We start from the raw sequence: 18,647 nt of genomic DNA on the forward strand, positions 1-18,647 counted from the left end.
AGAATTTGTTTGAAGTTCAAGCATTGAAGAGAATTAGAAAGAGAACAACATCTGATCAATCGGTTAGCTAGTTTTAACCATGTCTAGTTTAATTATCTTTGATTTTATGCTTGTTTCTGTTTTAGTTATGGGTTAATCACCCTAAACTTCTGTGAAGATAAACCGGTTACTATGTGTTGATTTTGAATTTATGGATGTTTTATGTTGATTTTACTAGTGTTTGATAATCACAATCCTAGTATGTTGAAGGTCTAGATTATATTGCTTATTATATAAGTTTAGTGTAGTAGATGATCATTCAAATTGCATGAATTTGTTATCTAGTTGTTTTAGACAATTAAATAATTAGATCTAGTGTAACATCTCAATGATGAGATACTTCTAATTTTGACATTATAATTAAATTATATTGCAATTTCGGTCCCTAAGTACATGAAAGAATGCAGAGGGCCTATAGTGGCATTTTGGTAAATTAGGACTTTGAGGAGTACGTTGTACGTACATGTGTATGTTGAGCGTACTAGGGTGCGCCTTAGTACGTTGGGCGTACACCTCGTACGCAAGGTGTACATGAAAAGCATGTAAACCCTGATTTTTAGGGTTTAGGCTCATATTTAAGCATCATTAAGGCCTCACATCTCATACTTACCCAACCTCCTTCTATAACATCGACCCTTAAGCAACCCTACGAGCAAGAGAGCAATTTTGGAGCCTTTAAGAGTGTTTTGAAGTGGTTTTGAAGAAAGAAGAAGGTGGCGAGAATAACTTGGAGTTGGGAGCATTTTGGATCAACCTTCATGAGGTATAAAGCTTGTAACTTTACCACCCCGTCTTGTAGATCTAGGTTTTTGCTTTTTTAAGTCACTTTTTGGTCCCTAATGGCGATTCTTGGACATGGTCTATTCTTGACCTATTAATTCATCCTTTCAGACCTTAGGAAGGGTCGTGAGCCATAAAATGGGGTCTTAATGATTGGTTTTGCTCCATGCACTCTCTAGAAGGTCTTAATGTATTAAGACCTCGAGTTAAGCACTTCATAGACATGAAAGGTCATAAAGCTGGAAACCTAATGACTCTTGAGGATGATTTAGCCTTGGATCTGAAAATGGGATGTAAGAGCTTAAGGCATTGAGCTCTTAATGAGAGTTTGGGAAGACTTGCCGTATACCCTATGTAATATGAGTACAACGACATGTACGTCGTCAACCTCCCTGATGGTGGTTAGAGCTTGAGTACGCCATGCGTACGTGTTCTGTGTCGACTCAGCTGAGGTGAGTCAGTTGGGTTGACACGGCTAGGTTGACTTATAGATTTTGATCAGTTTGACTTTGACTTTGACCAATTTTGACCAAAGGGTATTTTGGGTGATTTGAATGGTATTTGAGAAATTGATCATTTTGGTGGATAAGTGACGGTTAGAGCTGAGATTCGGAGTTGAGACCTCATCTGCTTTTGTCCAGACTGTGAGGTGAGTTTTCCTCACTGCACTTACATGTCGAAGGAACCAAGGCCGGCCCATTAGATCAAATATTTTGTTATGTGATAGGATGTTATCATGATGTAGTGATATGTTAGATCGGTATCTTGGTATATAGGATGATGCTATGCTTAGTGATATGTAGATCTGTCTGATTGTTTGTTGACTAATTATATGTTTATCTGTTATATGTTCACATATTTTTGTTGGTGGTTGAGACTTTACTGCTATGTACGTGGGCCAACAGACCAAGGGCATTCCAACTCGATGGTTGATTGGGCCCAAGGGTATTCCATCCCAAGGATGACTAAACCTGTTGTATATTGGCATTCCAACCCGATGGTTGACTAGGCCTGGGGTATTCCAACCTGATGGTTGACTGGACCCATTGTATCTTGGCATTCCACCCCGAGAATGACTAGACTCGGACGGTGACTGGGCCTAGAGTATTCCAACCCGATAGTTGATTGGACCTGACATGTTGTTGTATATGTTATCTGTTTCTATGTTGGTACTTTGGGGGGAACTCACTAAGCTTTGGCTTGCAATTTTTAGTTATTGTTTCAGGTACTTCTGATGATCGCAGGAAGGCGAAGGCGTGACCGTACACATCCTTTGTTTTATGTACTCTTTGATCTATGAGATACTCTAATATGTAACAACACTTTGAAAACAATGATTTTGTAAACATTTTATGATTTGGGTTGTTTTAAAAAGTTTAATTTTTTTGTGATTTTTATGGATGTTACATCTAGTGATTGAACAAATCCTAGAGTTAGTTAAATTAAAATTAGCTACTTTGATAGTGTTAGAGAGCATAATTGATCAATAATTTGTGCTTGAGTTGCTTGTCTTGATCTAGGATAGGTAATTTATAGATTTATCATTCATAGTCAAATTCATGCTTATATTAATTTTGTGTCTAACTTGTGCTTGATCAATGCATGGTAATTCATGAATTGGCAAAACTAGGTATCACATCATCATAACTAGTAATTTAATGAATTGGTAATCAATATAATTTATCCATTAGATATTAACCATAGGAGAGGCGGAATTCGGAACTAAACAGAAGTACTCTTTAAACTTGAATTAAAAATTGTTTTCTTTGTTTGCTTAGTTTTAATAGCTATTTAATTGATAATTGTTTGAATTAAGAACTTGGACTTGCAAAACTAGTAAAAACCACATATTTAAAGTTGTTTCTTAGTTTGATTATTAGTAATTATTTTCTAAATTAAAATTATGTTCCTTGTTATCGACACCCGACTTACCTAAACTATCTTATAATTCGACTAGTACTTTGCCTAAGTGCAGTTAATTAATTAAGTAGGTTAGGTTTATAAATTTAAAAACTTGTAATATATAAATTGCACATCAGTAGGTTATAAATTAAAATTTTAGTATTATAATTAAATTAATAACGTAATTCAATATGTTTATAAAAAAAATTACAATGGTTGACGTATAATATTTGTCTTCATTTAGATGAAAAAGAATGTCATAATAATAACAGATATATAAATATTTTTTAGGGATAAATAATATAAAATATAAATAACTATATGTTTTGTTATATTGATTCTTTACTGGTTTAATTAATTACATATTAATAATTAACATGTTACCTCATGAAGTATCATAAATTAAACCTTTAATATCACAAAAACCTTATATAAATAAAAATAAATTTATGAAAAATAATATATTCTAATTAGTTTATGAATGTCTAACATTATATTTTCAAAGAAAAAAAATAAAGGTGATACATATATGTTAGATATTATAGTTTATGAATTATTTTAAAAAAAAATATTAACTTTTTATATAACAAATGATGATGTTTAATAAAATCTATGTACGTATTTCTTTGCTTTGCTTTATTAAAGTTTATAATATATTAATGTGTTTGTTATTAAACATGAATAAGAAATACCAAATAACTCTAAGGTTTTACATTAATTTGTGTAAGTTAATGAATAAAAAATATTAAATTATTATGATAAACATATAATTATTTAACTTGAATCATATTACTTGAGATATTGAAGTATAAATAAGTTAAATGATATTAAGATTAACGAACACTAAATTTAACATTGTGTTTAATTCACTAATTAAGTAGTATTAGTTACACACCTTTAGGGTTGTACTATTTAATAGATAAATTGAAAAGTTATGGTAGTTTCTGATGAATAAGGTTCAAAATATAAATTATCTTGAACCATATAAATATAAAGATAAATATTATATATATATATATATATATATATATATATATATATATATATATATATATATATATATATATATATATATATATATATATATATATATAGTTTATTTGATTACTCAGTAATTTTTATGAATACTTATGTTAGCAATACTCGATTTAAATCACCAAACTCAATCATTCTAATTGTTCCATTTGAGTAGCAATCATTTATTAGTTTCGATATTTGTTGGTATTTAATTGTTCTTGTATTGTATATTATAATCATATTCCTTACTATTTAAATACTTAGTTAAAAAGATTCCAACTTAAGATGAACACTAAAACTAATAGATATTTTTAACGACAAATCTAATCTACTCTTAAACTACTCATATTTATACTTATGTCTCCAACGAGACTTAAACCTTCGACCTCAATGAGTGAGAGTAACACCTGATACAGCTAGGCTAGAAGCCATTTGATATAAATATATATTTTTTAGTGTCTTATACTGAACTGCTATCACATCAGATAATGATATAATAGCTAATTGCTTGTTGCAAAATTATTAACTTACTAACTTCAACAACAAATGTCTAAAACTTGGTCATCAATCTAGTCATTGTGATTTAGTTGGTTTTTATAGAAAATCCTATGATGCTTCTTTTTTCATTTTTAGGCTACGTTTGACGTACTAGCTGAAAAGCTAACTGTTAAATAAAAAGCTAGCTGATAGCTGAAAAGTTAGCTGATAAAAAATAACGTTTGGTAAAACTAGCTGAAAAGCTAGCTAAAATATATAAAATTACATAAAAGGACATATAGGAGTATGTGTTTCTATAATTAATTAAGAGGTGTATTTGGAAAATTCTAAAAAAAACTCCTAAAAAACTAGTCTAAGTAGCTTTTTAAAAAACTAGCTTATAAGCTACTTTTTGGCTTACCAAACACGACAATATAAAAATGCTCGAAAAATAAGCTAGCTTATTAGCTAGTTGTGGCGCGCCAAACACAGCCTTATATCAAGATCTAAAATATCTATTTTGACATATAAAAACAATTGATTTTTTATATATCAAAAGACAATTTTGTTTACATATATGATGAATAAATATTTAACAAAATAAACCACAAATTACCAAAGAATTTTGTAGAAATAATAAAAAACTGGATTCATCTAAAACTTACTGTTTTTTTATAGATATGGTTTTAAGGTGTAAAGAGTACGTAGGTTTTAAGAAAGAAAAAAACTTCATGGGTTTTGATGTTAAAAGCCAAATTTCGACGTAACAAAAAATTTAGCCATATGTTATGTGTGTTATTATTTATATCACCACATACAAATTGTCAGGAATAAAAAAACCTAGATAGTTTTATCTATTTACACATTTGAAAGAGAAAAACAATTATATAGATTTATCCAAATATCTTTTCCTAGTAGAACATTCTTTTTCATCCATTATAAATAAGTTCTTATATAAAAAAAATCCGTTAATTAATAATTTAGATGACAATTGTCTTGTTGTCCTCTTACTCAATTGTGGAGGTCTCACGGATGATGAATACATATTTAACAAAATAAACCACAAATTACCAAAAAATTTTGTAGAAATAATATAAGAAAAAACTGGATTCATCTAAAACTTAGTGGTTTTTTATATATGGTTTTAAGGTGTAAAGAGCATGTAGGTTTTAAGAAAGGAAAAAAAATTGTGGATTTTGATGTTAAAAGCCAAATTTTGACGTAACGAAAAATTTAGTCACGTGTTATATGTGTTATTATTTATATCACCACATATAAATTGACAGAAATAAAAAAACCTTGACAGTCTTATATGTTGCCACATTTACTTTCAAGTTTATACATTCTAGACAACCAAAACGAAAAATAATAGAAACAAATATGAATAACCAACCAAATAAAGAAAACTTTTATAAATGTATAAATTGAAAGAAAAAAAATTATATAGATTTATCTATATGCACATTCTTTTCTATTTTTCATGCACCATAAATATATAAATTGAAAGAGAAAAATAAAAACTCCAATACCTTTCCCTAGTAGAACATTCATTTTCATTTTCATCCATCATAAATAAGTTCTTATCTCAACAAAAGAATCACTTAATTAATAATTAAGAAAACTTTTTTCTTGTTGTCCTCTTACTTACTCAATTGTGGAGGTCTTACGGATGATGAATAAATATTTAACAAAACAAACCACAAATTACCAAAGAATTTTATATAAATAATAAAAAATTTGATTCATCTAAACCCTACTGTTTTCATATATAGTTTTAAAGTGTAAAGAGTATGTAGGTTTTAAGAAAGAAAAAAAGTTTGTGGTTTTGATGTTAAAAGCCAAATTTTGACGTAACGAAAAATTTAGCCACATGTTATGTGCGTTATTATTTATATCACCACACATAAATTGACATAAATAAAAGACCCTAGATGGTCTTATCTATTATCATATTTATTTTCATTTTCATACATTCTAGACAACTAAAACGAAAAATAATAGAAACAAGTATGAATAACCAAACAAATAAAGAAAATTTTATAAATATATAAATTGAAAGAGAAAAAAATCTTTATAGATTTATTCATTGCACATTCTTTTATATTTTTCATGCACCATATATAGCTAAATTGACAAAAATAAATAAATAAATAAAATAAAAAATAAAAACAACTATGAGTAACCAAACAAATCAATACGTTTTTTTATAAATATATAAACTAAAAGAGGAAAAAACTCAAATACCTTTTCCTAGTAGAACATTCTTTTTCATTTTCATCAATCATAAATAAGTTCTTATATCAGCAAAAAAATCACTTAATTAATAATTAGGAAAACACTTTTCTTGTTGTCCTCTTACTTAGGTCCCGTTTGATAGTTGCTGACTGAGAAAGTATTGACTGGAAAACGTCTGTCTGGGTAAGAAATCCTGACTGAATAAGAAATATTGTTGTTTGATTGTACATCTAACTGAATGTGCTGAATGATGAAAAATGACCATTTTACCCTGTTGTTATATATAGTGATGGATTAAGTTGTTGAAAAATTATAAAAACATACATATTGGCATACAAAATGTAAATTACACACAAATAAAAAATGTCATACAAAATGTAAATTAAACATAAATCATTAAATATCCAAATAAAAACATAATGAAATTTAAAATAACATAATAATTTAATGTAAAGTAGGTGAAAGTACTTGATTTGCAATCTGATCACGCAAAACACGCATATATTGAACGACTTCTGGACCCCATTATATGTCTTGTATGTTTTCTCTATCAATTCCCCCACCTTGGAGAGCAGGAGTAACCATAGTATCCTCCTCAAAATTTCTAAACAAGTCATCTTCTATATTGTATTTTTCTTATAAAATTATGGACCGCGGCACAAGCAATGACTATGTCTCTTTGCACTGTAAAAGGATAAGGAGTCATTTGTTTTAATATTGGGAATCTCGCCTTCAATACACCATAAGCACGCTCAATAACATATCTAAGTTGTGCATGAGCATAATTGAATCTTTCTTCTTTAGTTAAAGGTCTGCCTCTTCGAAAATCGGCTAACCAATACCTAGTATTGCGGTATGGAGCCATAAACCCACGGGTATTTGTATATGCGGCATCACAAAGGTAATATTTATCTGCAAATGAATGTGACATATTATATAATGACACATATTATATAAAGAAGATAGATAATAAAAATTATATAAAGATTATGAACCTGGTGGAGGAAATGGAAATCCAGAAGTCGAATTGAATGCAACTTCTTTCAAAACTCTTGAATCATGTGCTATACCCTCCCATCCAGCCCAAACAAATGTGAATATCATATCAAAATCACAAATTCCTATTACATTTTGAAAACATTCTCCTTTTCCTCTTCCTCTATAACGAGTTTGTTGATCAACGGGTACAACCGCATGTACAAGAGTTCCATCTAATGCACCTATTGCTCCGGATAAAATATTTTTTAACCGTCTATGTCGTTCCGAGTTATGTATTGTTGGATTAGGAGTTGTTGGTACTATAATTTCTTTTGCAAAACACATCATTGTTGTTAGGACCTCGTGAAAACATTGATGAATCGTTTGTGTGGAGTGATGAAATCTTCCCTTAACCGCACGAAAACGTTCATTATGTCCTATAACATGTAAGAATATAGTCATCTTCTCTTCAATGCTTATTATCCTACTAGCTTGCAACCAATTTTTTTGGGTAAAGTGGTTGCATAATAAAGCAAATGCCTCTTGTGTAAGATGCATCATATCGAAACATTGTGTAGGGTCTCCGTACATCAAAATCTTGCGTATACGCATACCCGCTTGAATCGTTATCTCTAATTCTATGAATTCTGATTAGCCTGCGCCGGTTTGACCTCAACCAATAAAACACAAGTAGAAGAAAAGCTACAACTTCACCATCAGAAACCATACTTGACCTGTTACAAAAGTTATATTCAATATCCATATAACAAACGTCATATAACAAAAAACTAGTAAATAACAAAAGTCATATTCAATATCCAAATATCATCCAAAGTACCAAAAGTCACATAACAAAAAAAAACTAGTACACATCATCCAAAGTAACATCCAAAAAAGTCATCAAACATAGGATCCAAAAGTCATGCAAATAACAAAAAGTCATGCAACAAAAAACTAGTAAACATCATCAAAGGTAACCATACTTTCTACCCGCACCCATCATCCACGACTCACAACTAGTATGCGAAAGTCGTAACCAAACTTTTCTAACATCGGCACTTTCACCAAATAGCAAAAGAGCGGTCTTGTGTCTTTCATCTTCTTCTCCCCATTCCATTTTGTTCAATTTCTCCATACATGCATCAATATCCTTATCCATTTCATTTTTTTCAATTCTTTCATTTTTTTTCACTAACGACCTTGCAAGCTTGACAATCTCCTCTCCAACTTCTAATGCCCTCGCATCTCTTTTTTTTCCACCAACTCTTTTGTTTCCACCAACTTCCTTATTTTTTGAACGCCCCGAAGATTCTTCACTTGCACCTACGTGTTATGTTGAGGTTTCCATTGGAACATCCTCATCAAAATCATGGACACTAAACTCTTCTATAGGACGAGGGAGTGTAGAAGATGGCCCCCAACTTTGAAATCCGGTTGAGTTCGACCCTTCAAATAGTTGGGTGCAAAGATCAGGAAACAACAAGGGTTTAGTTTTCAATGACAACACGAACTTGTTCAACTGTTTACAATTTTTATAAATATTAGTATATGTTATAAAAATAATCATACTAGTATTTGTTATAAAAATATTACCTTCCCCTCTTCCTTCCATTGTTCATCGGTCAGATTAAATTTATTTTTTATAGGATCATATATATATATATATATATATATATATATATATATATATATATATATATCCGGTTTTGTTTTTCAATTTCACCCAAGCAACATACTTTGATTTGTAGTAGTCAAAGTGATTTCTCATTTGCTTCTGATCAACCTCTTTACCATGTTCGTTTATCAATTTTTCGCGTATTGTCTTCCATGAACTTGCCTTAAGCCCAGAACCCTCGCGACCATTAGTGGTTAGTTCATGGATACACGCATCAAGAAAAGTTTTGTCCTCACTCTCGTTCCAAACCAACATCCTAAAACATTAATATTTAAAGTAATTTATCATAACTTTTATCATGATCAAGAACAATTTCAAACATAAAACAATTTTCTACTAATCAAAACCATAAACATTATTTAATCCAAATTCTACTCACTACATAAAACAATTTGATCCAAATTCTTCTCTTTATCAAACATGTAGTAATAAAACCATAAGCATTATTTGATCCAAATTCTTCTCACTACATAAAACAATTTTCTACTAATCAAACATGTAGTAACAAAACCATAAGGATTATTTGATCCAAATTCTACTCACTACATAAAACAATTTGATCCAAATTCTTCTCTTTATTAAACATATAGTAATAAAACCATAAGCATTATTTGATCCAAATTCTTCTCACTACATAAAACAATTTTCTACTAATCAAACATATAGTAACAAAACCATAAGCATTATTTGATCCAAATTCCTCTCTTTATCAATCAATTTATAAACAAAACGAAGTGCAATCTCCACTTTCTTCTCACTACATCACTTTCTCACCAAAGTGATTGCATATCTTATAAACAAACTGATTGCATAGCTATAAACTTTCTCACCAAATTCTTCTCTTTATCAATCAATTTGATCCTAACTTCACATGGAACAACTCATATTTCAATTTCAAAATCTAACCTCTAACTGTGGTGAAATTGAATGAGTATATCATTTTGAAGCATCTAAATTCATTAATTACAATAATCTATTACTTGAATTGTATGAAAAAAAATGTTTTGTGGCAGCTTGGCAGCGAGAGAAACTGAAAAAGATAACCGATTTTGATTTCATAGCACAAACAATCTCATATTTCATAACATCAAAGCATATCTGATTTTGATTTCAAAAATTATTAACATACAAGGAGAAGAATAGCACCTGTTTTGATGAATTACAGTAGCCGATCGGAGATGAGGACCTCTCTTCAGCGGGTGAGATGGTGGCGAGATAGCAGCTTGATTGTGGCTAGATGGTGGCGAGAAAGCAACGACCGGCGTCGACGATACGAAGGGGAACCTTTGATGGAGGAGGCGGCGATTTGTGTTTGTGCGCTTTTTTTTAGGTTACGATAATGGGTAATGGGGGAAGAAACAATACAGAGGAGGGTAGGAACGTCTTTATTCCCAGTCAGCAAATAATACAAAGCTGACCCGGTAAGAGAAAATAGCCACACGTCTGACTGAGAAAGCCAACTATCAAACAACGACTGTCTGACCGAGTCAGCCCAAATCGCTGACTCAGACCGGGTTAGACAGGTATCAAACACACCCTTACTCATTTGTGGAGGTCTTATGGATGTCTGAGTTGATTAGTCTCATGATGAAAGAGCATAAGTTGAAGAGGTTGTGGAGTTTCAAATAAATATGGTTCTAGATAAATGATTTATCTTGAACCATATTGTTTTGGATGAAGTCATTTATAAAAGTTATAAAGATAAGTAAATACAAAGTGAATTCAGTACATAATCCTAAACACCATTATAAATAACGGTTGTACAAATCGGTATTAATCGGCGTATAACCATGGTTTAATCGATTGAAGTTCTCCAACCGTCAAGGATTAGGGTATTAATCGGAAATTTATGATTAATCGGGTTTGGTGGGATTAATCGGTATTGGGAGGATTAATCGGTCAACAAAAGCAAAAAAATGTCAAAAAAGTTTTAAAAAAATTCAAAAAATCAACATTTTTTTACTTCAAAATTTTCAAATTTCAGAATTTCAAATATTATACCAAAATGTTCATATTTTCAAATTTTCAAATCACAAATTTTCTAATTTTCTAATTTTGAAGTACTTGTTTTTCTTAAGATATATTAATATTTGATTAATTTTAATATTTTATTTATAACCTATGGTCCCGATTAATCTCTGTCAAGACCGATTAATCCTTTAACACTGGTCAACCGCCGATCGATTTTTACAACCTTGTTATAAATACTTAATAATGTAAATATGAAATAGTAAAAGGTTAAAGAATAGAGAAATAACCCAGACATTGAGAGTTTATAGAGGTTCGCCTCAACAATAGGCTAAGTATAAGTTGATGAACGCTCATGCACCTCACAAGGACGAAATCATTTAAAGGTAAGGCTCCGAAGTGTATGTACGAGAGATCCACATACCTTTTAATTTTAACTTTAGTGACAATAGGAGAAGTAAACCACTCACACTAGTTCAAAAACTTACAAAAGAGTGTTAAGCATCAAAAGGATAGCCCTAAAAAGAAAATCAATATCTAATCTTGGATGATGATAAGTGAGATCTCTCATTTTTTAGCTTGAAAAAAAGGGAGAAAGTTGGATTAAGGTTCAACAACATAACCATTGTAAAGATCTCATAAGAAATCTTATAGTGTGTATGGGTGGCTATGCATATTGTACAGTCGACCGTTAATCACAAATAATATTTTTATCAAAAAAAATTGTTGGCAACGAGTTGGTGGAGCAAAACACACGAACACCCTACCAAAATTCATGTTTGACTCTTCGAGATCTTAGATAGATTCTATAAGATGTTTTCTAATATCCAAATTTGAAGTTTTGAAAACTATGACTCCAAATTTTGATAATCTAAAGTGATGGTGTTTCAATTTCTTAAAATAGAATGCAATTTCAAAATTCAAATACATCAACACTATATTTATATAAACTCTTAATTTTTTATTATATTTTAACAAGTCAAATACTTAATGGGGAGTGATAGTATACCAAAATTATTTTGGTGATGACATTTGATCCTTAAGATAAGCTAGAATATTCTCCACTATAACTTGTTGTGTTGGTCACAAAACATGCATGCAAAGAAATATTGTATTTCAAGATCTAAGACATTTATGACTCATTTCGTATGATTTGTGTTTAAATCGCATGATAAATTTCATCTAACAATGTGATGGATTTATTAGATTACAACAAAAAGGCTCAATGCGGAAAATCACTTAACAATTAAGAAGATGATACATGCAATCTAAAAGGATCTATGTCTTACACTTTTAATGCAACATACTTTGAATAGCAAAATTAAGACGCACCCTAGTAATTTCGAAAATCAGAAACTAGAGATACATACCTTAAACTTGTTATCAGTGTTGTAAATATCGGCCTAGGCGGCCGATTAATCGGCGCCTAGGCGCTTGGCGGTCCTCTACTGTTGACATTTATAGCTAATCGGACTATATAATCGGACGTGGTCAAAGTCGGTCAAAGACAGGACTAGGCGGGTCTAGCCGGGTCTAGGCGGGTCTAGGCGCCCAAATCGATCAACGAAAGTCAACGTAATTTTAAAAAAAATTAAGGGCAAAATTGTCAAAGTGTAACAAATGCTTCTAGGGTTGCTTCCGATTTCTCATTCGATGCAGTAAAAAAATCGAGATTCTCTCTGCCTCTCTAGACACAACCCAAGAACGAGAACGAACAAAGGGAAATCGGCGCATCTGCTTCTTCCGTCGACTTTAATTCCGGCCTCCGGTTCGTCATCTATTTCAAGCAACGACGTCGCAGTCCCCTTCCAAGCTTCAGTTCACGACTTCACGCCTTCGCAGTCGCAGTTCCAGCAACATCAGATAAATTCACAAATTGGAATGAAAACGAAGATCGGAACACCCTCTAAAATCGCCTGTTCTTTCTAAAATCCTTTGTTCTTTCTGCACCGTTAGGTAAACAATGATTTTTTAAAATTGTTTGTTCTTTCTTCATCTTTCTAAAATCGTTTGTTGTTTCTTCATCTTTTTTAATTGTTGGTTGGATTTATGTCTTGGTTGTAACAGGTAAGGCAGAAGGGTATTTGATTCGAGTAATTTCTTGACCAAAATCTCTAATTGTTTTGTGTATGAAACCATATGCCCACCAAGTGTTCGATCAATTTCCTGAGTGAAGGGTATTTTGATTTGGGTAATTTCTTGACTAAAATTTTGGTCCCTTGATCATCTGTGAAGTTATTAAGAACCATGGATTGAAGATGTAGGTGGGTTGGTTCTAGTTCTCGGTTGTTTATGGTGCGACAGTGGAGTGTGATGGTGCAGAACAGATGCAAACAGGAAGGTGGTCAATGGACGTGTTTGGTGGTTGGATCAAAAACGAATGGAGCAGTTAGTGGTATTTGGTTGTATGTGTATGTAGCAAAAACATAGATTGGATTGCAGGTTAGTTCTTCATCCCTCAATTCTTGGTTTTATGTGTGTATGTGTATGCAGCAAGAACACGGATTAGTTTTGCATATGTCTGAAATTGAATATCTTTATCCATTTTTCCAGCTCTATTGATCTCTCGAGCACCACACCATATGGTTTAAGCAGTGAGTTATGTAAAAGGCTTAAAGGATTTCTTGCAGCATGGACTCCTTCAAGTCCCCAACCTCATGTCAATGAACTTCTTATAGCAAAGGACTTTTTTTTAATCATATATAATGCTATATTTATTAAAACTTTAATATATATATATATATATATATATATATATATATATATATATTATTTATAATGTTATATTCTTAGGTTTAATGTTATATTTATTATTTTTTTAAATATTTTTATTAATAATTAATGGTTCCCGATTAATCCCCTCTTAGCCGGTTAATCCCTTGACCCCAGTCCACCGATTAGCCTATGTCAAGCGATTTCTGCAACATTGCTTGTTATAGAGAACAAGGTACTTCAATCCTTCATTTAAAGATCTTGGAGAGCTAGCACCAAAAAGATGATGCCTCTAATGGCTCACACCAAAACCCTAGAACTAGAAGACACTTAAGAAAAGAGGAGGAAAGGTATGTTGGATTAGTGTCTAAGTAAGTAACCATATTTGATATATACTTGACCCGAGTGTGCATAGTCCTTTTGGGTTGCCTTCACCAAAGCAACTTGACAAAGTAATTTGATATGAGAGAGGAGATATTATGATTTATTTATATATTATAAGAATAATATATTAAAGGAGAAATCATATATATTTAATTAGTATTAGTCATAAATTAATTAGGAATTAATTTGGTGACTAAAAGAGATTAATTAAATAAAGGGGTATAAACTGTCAAATGTGTGATAGTTGAGTTTTGGGCTAGGAAACCTAATGGACTAAGGGGGAACGAAATTATGATGAAGGATCATCATATTTTCGTCCAAGGCCTCATTCCATAAGGTTCCTTGGGCTGCTTGGTGACTAAGCTGTCCATTAGCGTTTAGACTAAAAACCCTAGCACCCTACAGTATAAATACATGCCCTATGCTTCAATTTTAGGCAACTTGATTCCAAGGGAACCCTAGGGCCGAAATTAGCATCATTCCCTTCTCTCTCTTAGTTTCCTTCTTGCTTTAAGGTGTTTGTGAGCCACTAGAGGCACTACAATTGTGGTGCTTGCTTTCAAGAGTTCAAGAGAGTTCAAGAGATCAAGGAAACTAGTTGTTATTGCTATATAACAACAAAGGTATGTCTACTACACTTCTATGTAAATTTCGAAAATCATAGAAGCATGCTAGGGTTTATTTTGTGTTCATAAAGTTGTATGTCTTATAGTGAAACCATAGATCCAACTAGGGTTGCATGCATACATAGGATTGTTTGTATTAAACCTATCAGTGGTATCAGAGCCATTGGTTTTTTGTTTTCAATTGGATTTGATACATATTATGAATTTGACAAATTAGGGTTTATGGCAAGTAAACCCTAAGGCATGGTGATTTTCGCAAATTAGGGTTGCAAAACCCTAGTTGGCGATTTTTGATAGGGTTCTTAAACTTTTTTTTTCCTAGCCTCCAAATTTCGAAATTAGGGTTAGGAAACCCTAGGGATTTCGAAAATCCCTTGCCCCCCCAAGATAAGATCCCAAGATTTTAGGGATTTGGATATTGCTATCTTTGTGATTATCAATTTAATTGTTTAAACTGGATAATTGAAGATCTTGTATTATCCTTTCATATATTTAAAAAATCTAGGGGATAAAAGGATTAAATAAATTAATAGTTTGATTTTATGATAAACCTTAAAGATTTAATAGTTCAAATTAATTGTTTGATTTTGATAATTATTAAATCAAAGTTTTTTGGTGTTTAAAATTTTAAATTAAATAGCCTTAATTTTCGAAAATTTTAAATACACATTAAGATACTAGTATTTTGAAATGCTTTAAAATACACCCTTATACAATTATGATATTATAAGATTAATTATTATATATGCATAAGAATAAGCTAGTCTTATCGCTAGTAGGTCTCATTCACGAAGCCAGTCTATAAGGTGGGTATAAGGTTGCTGCCTATAAAATGGCGCTTAATGGATGTACACTCACATCTACCGCTTGCTTGACTGGTGGAGGGTCGTTAGCCGAACGGATAGGATAGGGCACTTAATTCCTCATTAAAAGTATAATGGAAATATTAAAGTAACTACATTGTTTTACAAATTCCCACTCTTAGTTACTTTAGGGTAAAATGTGAAAATGATGCTAATCCATGGAATTACACTTCGTACCCTTGTCAAACGTTGATGGAGCGCGTGTGGTTAACCGGCACATCAATTTGGGGATGACATAGGTAGTGAAGGGTGACTCGATGTTTGTCATAGATCAATGGAGCGTGTGTGGTTTACCGGCACATTGATTAGGTGATAATGACATTGAGTGCACCACGTTAATTCGCATGGTTATTCACAAATTTGTTTGCGATCCTCGGCATCCCAGTCGCAAATTTGAAATGCATATCGAGATTTAAACATGCCATTTAAAAGTTCAATGAATCTCAAAGATCTAGGAGTTTTCAATACATTTAAAACCTAAATTGCTTTTTCGTTTTTCATGGTGAGAATTAGTGAATCGTCATTCACTTACCTTCAAGTTATTTACTTTTAGAGTACGGCATCCCTTTCTAAGTTGTAAATAATGTTGTTGGATCCTAGCCCTAATTACTCATTTGGGTGTTTAATTAGGGATTCATTTCTAATCAAACTTTGTTCCGTTCCTTTTTCAGATGTCTGCAAAAAACAACAACAACAACGCTTCTGGGTCATTCTCGTTGATGAACTTGTGTCAGAAAGTGACATTTGATGGTTCAAACTTCAACGAGTGGATGAGGTACATTCGCATGATCACACGCTACGAGGACAAAGAATATGTCCTCGATGAAAAGCTTGAGAAGATCATCCCAGATGTTGATACTCCTGAGGAACTGGCCGCCTTTGAGGCCCACGAGCGTGATGCCACGAAAGTTCACTGCATCATGCTGGCCACCATGAACCTCGAACTCCAAAAGTCCTATGAGGACATGTATCCATATGAAATGCATCAGGGTTTGCTGGACAGGTATCACCAGAGCGCGAGGCAAGAGCGCTATGAGATCATTACTAACATGATCACCGCTAAGATGGGGAGTGGAGAATCCCTAACCTCTCATTTGCAGAAAATGCAGAGGTATGTTGATCGTCTTCTCAAACTTAATGTTAAGTTTGATGAGGATTTGGCTATCGACATAATCCTCCACTCCTTGCCCTCCTGCTACAATCACTTTAGGATGACCTACCATATGAACAAAGAGGAGGTCTCCTTGAGCAAGCTCCAAGGACTTTTGAGGACTGCTGAGAGCAACCTCAAAGACAAATCCGTTGCACCGTCCCTTGCAGTGGCCGCTCCTGTGATGGCAATAGGTCAAGGAAAGGGCAAAAAGAGGAAGGCTCCATGTAAGAGCCACCATAAAGGGAAACCCCGTGATGGTTCGTCCTCAAGTGGGACCAAAGCTGGCTCCGTTAAACCCTCTTCCGATCCTAAAGAAGCAGAGTGCTTCTATTGCCACCAAAAGGGCCACTGGAAGCGAAGCTGCCCTCAATATCTGCAGGACATAAGAGATGGGAAGATCAAGCCCACATTTGCAGGTATGTATTCTATTAAATCTAATAACTCATCATTTGCTACTTCATGGGTTCTTGATACAGGATGTGGTTACCACATTTGTTCTGATTTGCAGGGCCTAAAAAGAAGTAGGGAGATGGAGCATGGGAAGATGAACCTGATTATGGGAAACAGAAGATCTTCTCTTGTGACCAAAGTCGGTGTTTATTCTTTAGTGTTGAGTAATGGGTTAGGAATAGATTTAGAGAATTGCTGTTATTCGCCAGATATGGCAAGAAACATTATTTCTTTTCACGGGTTGTTTAGATAAGGTTTCAGATATTCTTTTGATAATAATAATGGTTCTATTAATGTTTATTTGAATGGTGTCTTTTATTTCAATGCATTACCTTGTAATGGGATTTATGAATCTGCGATGATTGTTGATAATTTTGGAAATAATGTTTTGAATATTGATTCGTCTACTAGTCTAGACAAAGCATGCTTGTGGCATTGTCGCCTTGGCCATGTCAATAAGAAACGCATAGCCCAACTCCAAAAGGATGGAGTGTTGGAGTCATTCGACCTTAGGGACGATGACACGTGTGAGTCTTGTTTACTTGGGAAGATGACCAAGTCACCCTTTACTGGCACTTGTGAAAGGGGTGAGGGTTTATTGGATCTCATACACACCGATGTGTGTGGGCCCTTTAGATCCACCACAAGGGATGCTTGCCGCTTCTACGTGACTTTTACAGATGATTATAGCAGATATGGATATATCTACTTGATCAAGCAAAATTCGGAAACCTTTGAAAAGTTCAAAGAGTTTAAGAATGAAGTGGAGAATCAGCTGGGCAGGAAAATCAAGATGCTTCGGTCAGACCGAGGAGGAGAGTACCTAAGTCTTGAGTTTCACGACTATCTAAAAGAATGCAGAATCGTTTCGCAATTGACGCCTCCGAGAACGCCACAATTGAATGATGTGGCTGAGAGACGTAATCGGACCTTGTTGGACATGGTTCGTTCTATGATGAGTCGGACTTCGTTACCAATAGCTTTCTGGGGGTATGCCTTAGAGACTGCCGCCCACATACTTAACTTAGTTCCCACCAAGAAGGTTTCCAAGACTCCTCACGAAATGTGGACAGGGAAGGCTCCCTCGTTGGCACATATCAAGGTTTGGGGTTGCGAGGCTTTCGTAAGATGAGAGACTCACGACAAACTAGAACCTCGTAGTGAGAAGTGTTATTTCATTGGCTATCCGCAGAAGTCTTTTGGCTACCTTTTCTACAGACCGAGTGACAATGTTGTCTTCGTTGCTAGAAGAGGGGTTTTCCGAGAAAGGGAATTAATAAGCCAAGAAAACAGTGGGAAGCAAATTGAACTTGAAGAAATTCAAGATCAAAGCGATGAAGGAACCTCGGACACTGGCACTCAACTTGAGGAGGAAACTCCTGTTGAAC

General features: G+C 33.1%; 1 long non-coding RNA gene across 2 annotated transcripts; it reads left to right on the forward strand.

The window, feature by feature from the left end:
• Window positions 1-12,737: 12,737 nt before the first annotated feature.
• LOC145051483 (uncharacterized) lies at window positions 12,738-13,821 on the forward strand. 2 transcript variants are annotated; one of them, XR_013683648.1, is made up of 4 exons: window positions 12,738-13,027; window positions 13,139-13,262; window positions 13,336-13,513; window positions 13,625-13,821. It is a non-coding gene; the product is annotated as an uncharacterized LOC145051483 (long non-coding RNA). The 2 variants fall into 2 exon arrangements; XR_013683647.1 differs by having other exon boundaries at window positions 13,139-13,513.
• The last annotated feature ends 4,826 nt before the right edge of the window (window positions 13,822-18,647 follow it).

Source organism: Lactuca serriola, chromosome 5, assembly GCF_051521515.1.
Source record: "Lactuca serriola cultivar US96UC23 chromosome 5, Lser_US96UC23_V15, whole genome shotgun sequence".
NCBI lineage: Eukaryota > Viridiplantae > Streptophyta > Magnoliopsida > Asterales > Asteraceae > Lactuca > Lactuca serriola.